This window comes from Triticum dicoccoides, chromosome 4A (genome assembly GCF_002162155.2).
Source record: "Triticum dicoccoides isolate Atlit2015 ecotype Zavitan chromosome 4A, WEW_v2.0, whole genome shotgun sequence".
Lineage (NCBI taxonomy): Eukaryota > Viridiplantae > Streptophyta > Magnoliopsida > Poales > Poaceae > Triticum > Triticum dicoccoides.
In genome coordinates, this window is record NC_041386.1 from 396,366,583 (window position 1) to 396,377,243 (window position 10,661).

Consider the following 10,661-nt stretch of genomic DNA (forward strand, 5'->3'; position numbering starts at 1 on the left):
TTATATTTTAGCTCTCTGATATCATACAAAGTTATCCTCTTCATACCCACAACCTAGTTTTATTTCTCGTTGCTAGTTGGAAGCAAACGTTCGGTGTACGTAGAGTCGTACCAGTGGCAGATAGGGCTTGAGAGAATATTGATCTTACCTTTAGCTCCTTGTGGGTTCGACACTCCATACTTATCACTTCCACCTTTGGGAATTTCTACGATGATTCCTTGCACTTGGGGATTATCAAGCTCTTTTCTGGCGCTGTTGCCGAGGAGCAATAGCGTGGGGTTGATATTCTCGTGTGTGCTTGTTTGCTTTCTTCACTAAGTAGATTTTGTTTTTCCTTTTTTGTTTCTGTTTACTTGTGGGGGAAACATAAAAAAAAATTAAAGAATGAAAATACAAAAAAAATTATTACTTGCCTCTCATGCCTAAAAAGTTTTTCAAAAAGAGAAGTGATTGGAAAGTTATGCATTGAAGAAGTGAGGGTCGACCTTGAGCACTTGTGTTTATGCTCACGGAAACAATGTAGAACTTTTCATGGAAGTTTTTCTGTAAATAATTATCCCCTTGTATATATCCATTGTATTATAAAAATAATGTGCCAAGCTTTGGTTTTAGGATGATTAGATTTCTTGTTTACTATGTGCGGAACCAAAATAGAAACTTTAGCTGTAGCGCGTGATTTTACATTTTTTACTGGAAAGTCAAATGGGTCTGAAACTTTTGGCACATTACTTATGTATAAATTTCTCAAATTGTAAAACTTATTTCATAATTATTGGAGTCACATAAGTTTACTAAACTTCCAGATTACTACAGACTGTCCTGTTTTAGACAGATTCTGTTTTCTATGTGTTGTTTGCTTATTTTGATGAATCTATGAGTAGTATCGGAGGGTATGAACCATGGATGAGTTGGAATATAGTAGATATTACACCAATATGAATTTAGAATGAGTTCACAACAGTACCTAAAGGTATTGATTTGCTTTATTATACTAACGGATCTCACAAAGTTTTTGTTAAAGTTTTGTGTGGATGAAGTGTTCGAAGATCGAGGAGCTATCAATATGAGAAGAATAAATAGAGGCAAGAGCTCAAGATTGGGGATGCCCATGGCACCCCAAGTAAATATTCTAAGGATACTAAAGCATCTAAGCTTGGTGATGCCCCGGTTGGCATCCCATCTTTCTTCTTCAACAATTATCGGTACACCTGGGTTTTTGTTTTGTTCACATGATTTGTGTCCTTTGTGTTTTTCTTTTTCTTTAAGAACCATGCTAGTATGAGATGTCCCTTCATCAATTTATAGAATACTTCATGTGCTTCACTTATATCTTTTAAGTATGATCTTATAGAATTGCTCTTTGTGCTTCACTTAAATCTTTTGAGATAGAATGCTCCATGAACTTCACTTATATATTTTGGAGTATGAATAATACTATCATATAAAGCGGGTTTGGAAGAGTGTCAACTCTAGGAACCAGTTATCCCGGTATTCCGAATGAGAAGAATTTTGCTTATGTGGAGAGTAGAAAAATTTCTATGCTTGTAGATCATGAAAAGAATGCTTTATGTGATGGTTATGTTGTTGAATTCATTCATGGTTCTACTGAAAATTATTGTGATGGAGGAATATATGCTTGTAGGAGTTGCAATAATATCAAGTTTCCTCTCTATGTGCTTAAAGGTTTGAAGTTATCCTTGTTTTTCCTTCCTATGCTAGTTGATTCTTGTTCCCATAAGTTGTGTACTCAAAAAATCCCTAGGCATAGGAAGTGGGTTAGGTTTAAATTTGCTAGTCATATTCTTCATGATGCTCCCTTTATGTTTTAATTCTTATCTTTTATGTGAGCATCATTGAAAATATGATGCCTAGCTAAAAGGCATTAAAGAAAAGCACTTGTTGGGAGACAACCCAATATTTAGCCTTAATGTTTTTGTGTGTTCTCATGATTAAGCTACTGTAGTAAACATGTTTTATAGCTTTTGTTTCAATAAAGTGCCAAGTAAGACCTTTGGGAAGACTTGGGTGAAAGTTAATGTGATCTTGCTGTAAAAAAAAGAAACTTTGCGCTCACGAGATTTGCTGCCATTTTTTATTGGAGAGTGAGATTAGGTTGATTCTTTTTGTGTAAGATTAATAGACAAATTCCTCACGTCCACCAATTTATTTCATAATTTTTTGAGTAGCATAGGTATGGTTAGTCTTCAGATCATTACAGACTGTTCTGTTTCTGACAGATTCTGTTTTCATTGCATAGTTTGCTTGTTTTCTAGTTTCTGTGACTTATATTTCTCAATATAAATTGTAGAAATGATATGTTACAGTAGGAATTGTGTGAGAACAATTATGATCTTTGTCTTTGACAGTACCAAGGTGAATGGTTTACTCTTTATCATACTAACCTATCTCACGAAGTTCCGTTAAGTTTTGTGTGATTGAAGTTTTCAAGCTTTGGGTGAGATATCGATATGAGGAGAATAAGGAGTGGAAAGAACCTAAGATTGGTGATGCCCAAGGCACCCCAAGGTAATATTCAAGGAATACTCGAGCGCCTAAGCTTGGGGATTCCCCGGAAGACATCCCCTCTTTCGTCTTCAAAACTATCGGTATACCTTACTCAGAGCTTTATTTTTATTCATCGCATGATATGTGTTATGCTCGGAGCGTATTCTCAATTTTACTTGCCGTTTGAATAAAATCATTGGATCTTAAATATTAATTGAAAAAGAATCCTCCCATGGCTAGTTAATTATTGGACTACTCAGTGTCCTTCACTATTATCTTTTGGAGTAGTTTGTCATTTACTCACGTGCTTCACGTATATCCTATGAGTAAATGGTTGAATAATTGAACATCATAAATCTTAATTTTGTTTCATATGCTTATACCATGGGGATTAATGACTTCACATAGAATAAGTATAGGTAGTAAACTTATTGAAAGTTAGCAAACGTAGAATTGGTCACTTGAACAATTCATGAAAGAATATTTAAGGAAGAGAGATTTCACATATAAATATACTATCTTGGACATATTTTGTAATTGTGAGCACTCATTAAAATATGACATGCTAAAAGGTTGATGTTGGACAAGGAGGACAACGTAATGGGTTATGTTTTCTTATGTCCGAAATAAAGTATATTGTCTTGGACCATCCAACATGTTGAGCTTGCTTTTCCCCCTCATGCTAGCCAAATTCTTTGCACCAAGTAGAGATACTACTTGTGCTTCCAAAAATTCCTTAAACTAGTTTTGCCATGAGAGTCTACCATACCTACCTATGGATTGAGTAAGATCCTTCAAGTAAGTTGTCATCGGTGCATGCAATAAAAATTGCCTTCTAAATATGTATGATCTATTAATGTGGAGAAAATAAGCTTTATACGATCGTGTGATGTGGAAGAAATAAAAGCTACGGACAGCATAATAAAGGTCCATATCACAAGTGGCAATATAAAGTGACATTCTTTTGCATTAAGATTTTGTGCATCCAACCATAAAAACGCATGAAAACCTCTGCTTCCCTCTGCGAAGGGCCTATCTTTTACTTTTATCTTCTACCATTATGCAAGAGTCATGGTGATCTTCACCTTTCCTTTTTACACTTTATCCTTTGGCAAGCACATTGTGTTGGAAAGATCCTGGTATATGTATCCAATTGGATGTAAGTTTTCATGAACTATTGTTGTTGACATTACCCTTGAGGTAAAACGTTGGTAGGAAAAACTATAAGCCCCTATCTTTCTCTGTGTCCGATTAAAACTTTGAACCCATAAATATCACGTGTGTCAGCAATTGTGGAAGACTAAATGATAGTGGAGTATGTGGAGTTTGCTAAATCAAAGCTCTAACATAGACCCTACCTGAAAGTAAGATGAATTGCAATTGTTTGATGACTGAGAATATAGTTTGTTAGTTTCAAGAGAGTTTATGGTCTATACTTTAACATGTGAATAGCTTTTTACTTGATCATGAAAAGTTTTATGAAAATGAGCTACTGTTATGATATATAATGATGCTAGAAAAAGTGATTGGAACTATCATTGATGAAAATTATGCACTTGCTAGCATTCACACTTCATATTTTTTTCCTTTATCATTTACCTACTCGAGGACGAGCAGGAATTAAGCTTGGGTATGCTGATACATCTCCAACGTATCTATAATTTATGAAGTATTCATGCTATTATATTATCAACGTTGGATGTTTTATATGCATTTATATGCTATTTTATATAGTTTTTGGCACTAGCCTATTAACCTAGAGCCCAGTGCCAGTTTTTATTTTTTCCTTGTTTTTGAGTTTTACAGAAAAGGAATATCAAACGGAGTCCAATTGTTGTGCCAATTTTTGATGATTTTTTATGGACCAAAAGAGGACCCCGGAGTAAAAGAGTTGGGCCAGAAGAGTCCCGAGCTATCCACGAGGGTGGGGGCGCGCCCACCCCCTGGGCGTGGGCCCCTGCCTCATGGATGCCTTGGGAACCTCCTTGACATGAGGCCGACGCCAAAAATTCCTATAAATAGATAAACCTTGGAAAATTAACCTAGATCGGGAGTCCCGCCACCAAAAGCCTCCGTAGCCACCGAAAACCAATCTAGGCCCTCTTTGGCACCCTACCGGAGGGGGCCGTCATCACCGGAGGGCATGGAGGAGGATCCCGGAGGGGCCATCATCACCATGAAGGCCAAGGACCAGAGGGAGAACCTCTCCCCATCTAGGGGGGAGGCCATGGAGGAGGAAGCATAAGGGGGAGAACCTCTCCTCCTCTCTCTCGGTGGCACCGGAGTGCCATCGGGAGGGGAATCATCGCCGCGGTGATCGCCTTCATCAACATCACCATCATCATCATCACCTTCATCTCTTTTACGCGGTCCACTCTCCCGCACCCCGCTGTAATCCCTACTTGAACATGGTGCTTTATGCCACATATTATGATCCAATGATGTGTTGCCATCCTATGATGTTTTGAGTAGATATCTTTTCTCTTTGGGTTGATTGATGATCTAGATTGGTATGAGTTGTATGTTTTACTTTGATGCTGTCCTATGGTGCCCTCCGTGTCACGCAAGTGTGAGGGGTTCCCGCTGTAGGGTGTTGCAATACGTTCATGATTCGCTTATAGTGGGTTGGTGAGTGACTGAAACACAAACCCGAGTAAGGGGGTTGTTGCGTATGGGAATAAAGAGGACTTGATGCTTTAATGCTATGGTTGGGTTTTACCTTAATGATCTTTAGTAGTTGCGGATGCTTGCTAGAGTTCCAATCATAAGTGCATATGATCCAAGTAGAGAAAGTATGTTAGCTTATGCCTCTCCCTCATATGAAACTTCAATAGTGATTACCGGTCTTGTTAACAATTGCCTAGGACAATTCCGCACACCGATCCACCATTATTCCACACTCGCTATTTATAATATTTAGTAATATATTCTAACTTCATGATAACATCACCTACTTTTATATTTTAGCTCTCCAATATCATACAAAGTTATCCTCTTCATACCCACAACCTAGTTTTATTTCTCGTTGCTAGTTGGAAGCAAACGTTCGTTGTACGTAGAGTCGTATCAGTGGCATATAGGGCTTGCGAGAATATTGATCTTACCTTTAGCTCCTTGTGGGTTTGACACTCCATACTTATCACTTCCACCTTTGGAAATTGCTATGATGATTCCTTGCACCTGGGGATTATCACCGTCTTCTTGGCCTTCTTCTCCGGCACATCATAAGGCGCCGGGAATAGCATCTTCGTTAGGACTGGGGTTTCCTTGTCTTCGGGAAGTGGAGCGGGACAGTTAATCTGCTCCGCTATGTTGATCCAGGCCTAAAAATGATAGGAAGGCTTAGACTCCTTCCCAAAATATGCCAGTAAAGGCTATACCCTGAATACATGAACGAACTTACCGAATTGGCCTGGCGCTTTAAGCTGAGCCCGCAATCTTCGGTCATGGGCGGTGGTGTCTCGCCGGCCTTGAAGAGCACTTTCCAGATATCTTCGTGCATTGTGCCGAAGAGCTCTCGTAGCGTCTGGTGCTTGGCCGGATCGAACTCCCATAAATAGCAAGTCCGGTGTTGGCACCGAAGGATCCGGCGAATGAGCATAACTTGGATCACGTTGATGAGTTTGATCCTCTTGGTTAGCATGTTCTGAACGCACGTCTAGAGCCCAGTCAGCTCACTCGAAGAGCCCCAGTCGAGGCCCTTCTCTTGCCAGGAGGTAAGCCGCAGCGGAGTTCCGGATCAGAATTCGGGGGCCGCCGCCCAGTTGGTGTCGTGCGGCTCGGTGATGTAGAACCATCCTGACTGCCACCCCTTCACTGTCTCCATGAAGGAGCCTTCGGGCCATGTAACGTTGGGCATCTTCCCCACCATGGCGCCTCTGCACTCTGCTTGTTGGCCTCTCACCACCTTCGGCTTTACATTGAACGTCATCAGCCATAGGCCAAAGTGAGACGGGATACGGAGGAAAGCCTCGCAAACGATTATAAATGCTCAGATGTTGAGGACAAAATTGGGGGCTAGATCATGGAAGTCTAGCCCGTAGTAACACATAAGTCCGCGGACAAATGGGTGGAGAGGGAATCCCAGCCCACGGATGAAGTGTGCGAGAAATACAACCCTCTCATGGGGCTCTGGGGTAGGGAGACAATGAGCGACCTCCTTGGCCAGGTATCCGGCCTCTCGAAGCTCCTTGATGTCTTTCTTCTTGTCAAAAGAAGCCATCCACTTGCCACCAGCTCCTGATCCGGACACGGTTGGAGTGTTTTCTCCAGCGGGGGAAGCTAGAACTTGGGCGCTGGAGCTTAAGAGCGGAAAGGCAGGAAGAAGGCGTGGGGGAAGAAGGAGGAATCTTATCTCCTTATAAGGGCAGTGAATATTGAACGCCACCCCACTCGCCTCAAAATTCGCTTGCTCCCGAGGGCTGTGTAAAGGGCACGGTTGGGTTACCCACGCCAGTATTGATGAGAATCCCGTAATAAGGGGACACAATCTCTGCTTTGACAAGACGTGCCAATGGCAACCGCGTCTCGAAACGTGGAGCGGCAGGAAAAAAATAGTTAGAAATTATGACCGGATGGACGTGATGTCATATTGTAAAAGTTGTCAGCGACACGATCAATTCGTTCGAAGATTATTCTGGAGTTCGGAAGGAGGAACCCGTCTTGCAATGCCGGAGACAGCACTATGTGTCGGATACCTTGTCATTGAAGCTAGGTTCAGGGGCTACTGACGGAGTCCTGGACTAAGGGGTCCTCGGGCGTCCGGCCTATTAGCCATGGGCCGGACTGATGGGCTATGAAGATAAGAAGACCGAAGACTGCACCCGCGTCTGGATAGGACTCTCCTTGGCATTGAAGGCAAGCTTGGCGACTGGATATGTAGATTCCCTTCTTTGTAACCGACCTTGTGTAACCCTAGATCCTCCCGGTGTCTATATAAACTGGAGGACTTAGTCCGGATAAGAGACTCATTATGATAGCCATACAAGCTAGGCCTCTAGGGTTTAGCCATTATGATCTCGAGGTAGATCAATATCAATCAAGCAGGACGTAGGATATTACCTCCATAGAGAGGGCCCGAACCTGGGTAAACATGTCCCTTGTCTCATGTTACCATCGACCTTAGACGCACAGTTCGGGACCCCCTACCCGAGATCCGCCAGTTTTGACACCGACAGGGGGGAGGGGCACTTGTCATTGATCAAATTTGGACCTAAAACTAAAAAATCTAAAGGACGAGATTCGAACCTGCAACCTAGAGTACAAAGCGTACGTCAATAGCCGGAAACCACAACGGTTGTTGGCATTGTCACTCACTTGATTGTATACAATATTTCGTAGAGTAGAGGGAGTGGCTCATCAACACGTGCATGAACGTTGACTCACTTACTGGTGGGTTCCATGTCTGCAATCTCTCTCTCCTCTCCATCTAGTACAACTTTTTGACGCACGGGCACACATGTAGAGTGGCGCGCGCTTGCCGTGGTGTTATTACAACTAAAAAAATGCTTGGAAAATACATGAATCGCCTAGAATAAGAGATGTTGTGGCTGGTCAAGATGGAGCTAACCACACTCATCCTCCATGCCACGTTAGCATGATGAAGCTATGTGGCTAGTGGGGTGTTTTCGACCAACTAGCTGGGTCCCGAGGTTGAACCATAGGTAGTTTGATATAGTTTATTCTAACACGCACGTTTATCCTCCGTGCCGAAACGTGGGACACCCTACTGCGTGGTTTCTCGGTCCTCCCGGATGGTGCATGCATATTTTCTTCCTTGTCGTGATGTGGGACGCCATACCGCGTGTTTTCTGGGTCCTCCTCGGTCGTGTCGCCGAAGCAAGTAAATGAGTCGTCAAATCACAAAAGCCCACCTTTCCCGCCGAGTACATCAGTGAAGCATGGTGGCTAGCTAGTTGGGTTGTGTGATCGATTAGCTAGGCCGCCACCACATTGGTTTTTCAGCCCTTTTTTCTCCTTGCCTGTTGGTAAATTTAAATATCCACCGCTGCGTTATACTGGTCTTTGGGTGCGGCTGGCACAGTGGGATTTTTATTTTTTTGATTGACTGGAGCAGGCGTGGCAACAATTAGTCATGATGACCCCGCCTGTAAAACCTATCAGGGTTATGATTCTGACAATAAATACTATTGGTACGAATAAGGGGCAAAGACTAGCTATGGCACATGTGTAATACTCGGTGCTTAACGAGTTCAGGCCCCTCACTTGGTGGAGGTAAAAGCCCTACATCTCATGCCATGAGGCTTGCTTTGATTTGATGGGTATAGTTACAGAGGTTGAATGTGCCCGTCTATGGAGAGGGGAGCGGCTTATATAGAGTGTGCTGCAGCCCCATGTCTCCCATGCGACCGGGTCATTTAATGCCATTGAATGAGACAATTACTAGTGTAATGAGCCTCTACTACAACAATTACAGGTAACGGTAGCTATAACTCTATTTAGTGGATAACTTAGGATTTCTCGACCATTGCGGCTCCCATGACACCTTCTTGTCCGGTACGTCCGAGTGGTAGTTCGCCCGCCGAGTGACGTGTGGTCGTCCAAGTGGTGCAGAGCCGTTCGAGTGAACCTCCTAGTGTATGCATCCGAATGTTGGCATGGTCCGGGGACCTACCTATGATGGTGATGGGCCCTATGTGGGTGCCAAATGATGGGTCCTTGACGCTACCTGTAATAGGTGACCACATCATTATCCCCCGTATCGGTTGGGATTTCGTAGGACAAATAAATCGACCCTTCGGTTGAGTCCGATTGTTGCAGGGGCACTCAGAATATGTTTCCGAACCATGATTTGTTATTCCTTGGGCAAAAACACAACAGATTCTGGACTTTGGGTTTACCCAGATGACCGGGTGTTGTTGACCGTTGAGAAAAAACCCGGTGACATTCTTTTTGTCTCTCGGAGGAGATAGACTAGGGTCCTGAGTTAGGGCATGCCATTACAACTCGAGTGGCGACACCCGCGTGTGGTCTGACTCTCCAGAGAGGCGCCACTCCTTATCCCAGGGGAATGCTAATGCAGGCCTCCTACGAGTCTTGCTTATCCTAGGGAAACTCCTTGGAGCCTATCGAGAGGGCCAAGTGAACCCGAAGAGGGGCATCAAGCCCATCATATAAAGATCTTGAAGAGGACTTTAGTCGGGTGTCTAACATGGCTGAGTGCACGGGTCCCCATGGAGGGTGGTCACTCGGACTGATGTGTGTCTTTTAGGAAAGGAATTGCCGGTAATCAATCAGATTGGTTTATCCTAGAAATCTCGGGATTTGAATTCCCGTGTTCGCGGGCCGAAGCGCCCCCATGGAGGGTGGTCACTCGGACTGATGCGTGTCCTTTAGGAAAGGAATTGCTGGTAATCAATCAGATTGGTTTATCCTAGAAATCTCGGGATTTGAATTCCCGTGTTCGCGGGCCGAAGCGGTAATGTCGTGCATTAGTAGGAAAGTGGGGGGCATGGCTCCTAGATCAGTGTGCATGATCCCCACCACATGTTGCGCCTGTCCTGTGCAAAGCCACGCCCCACGGGCCGTGGATCCGGAGATTCACGGTGGGAGATTTGGCTGATGATATCGCCTGGAGGTATAAAAGGTCCGGGGGGACGGTCCGGCCCCCATATCCCCTTTTCGCGCACTCTGACTCCTCCATTGCTCTCCTCCACCCAAGTGCGCGGCAATGGCGAGGGACTCCACAACCAAGGCAGAGAGGGCGAAGAAGGCAGGGAAGGCCACATCCTCTGGTTCTGACACGGTGGCGGATTGGATCCCGTCGCGTGTCATCGCTCGGCGGTTGGAAGAGTTGGTGGAGGAAGGGCTGATCCCGCGCGAGTCATGGCATTCTCCGGATGCGAGGGAGGTTGAGTCAGCACCTCAGGAGGACGAGCGAGTCCTGCTCGTCACCCATGTTGAGCGGGGCTTCTCGATGCCGCCCCACCCCTTCTTTGGGCGTTCCTCGACTATTTCGATGCTCAACTCCACCACCTTTCCCCCAACACCATTATCTATCTTTCAGCCTTCATTTCTCTCTATGAGAACTTCTTGGGCTGTCATCCCCACTGAGGCCTCTTCAAAAATATCTTCACATGTCGATCGATGGCTGTGAAGAAATACTCACCGACTGGAGAGAAAATACATGTCACCCA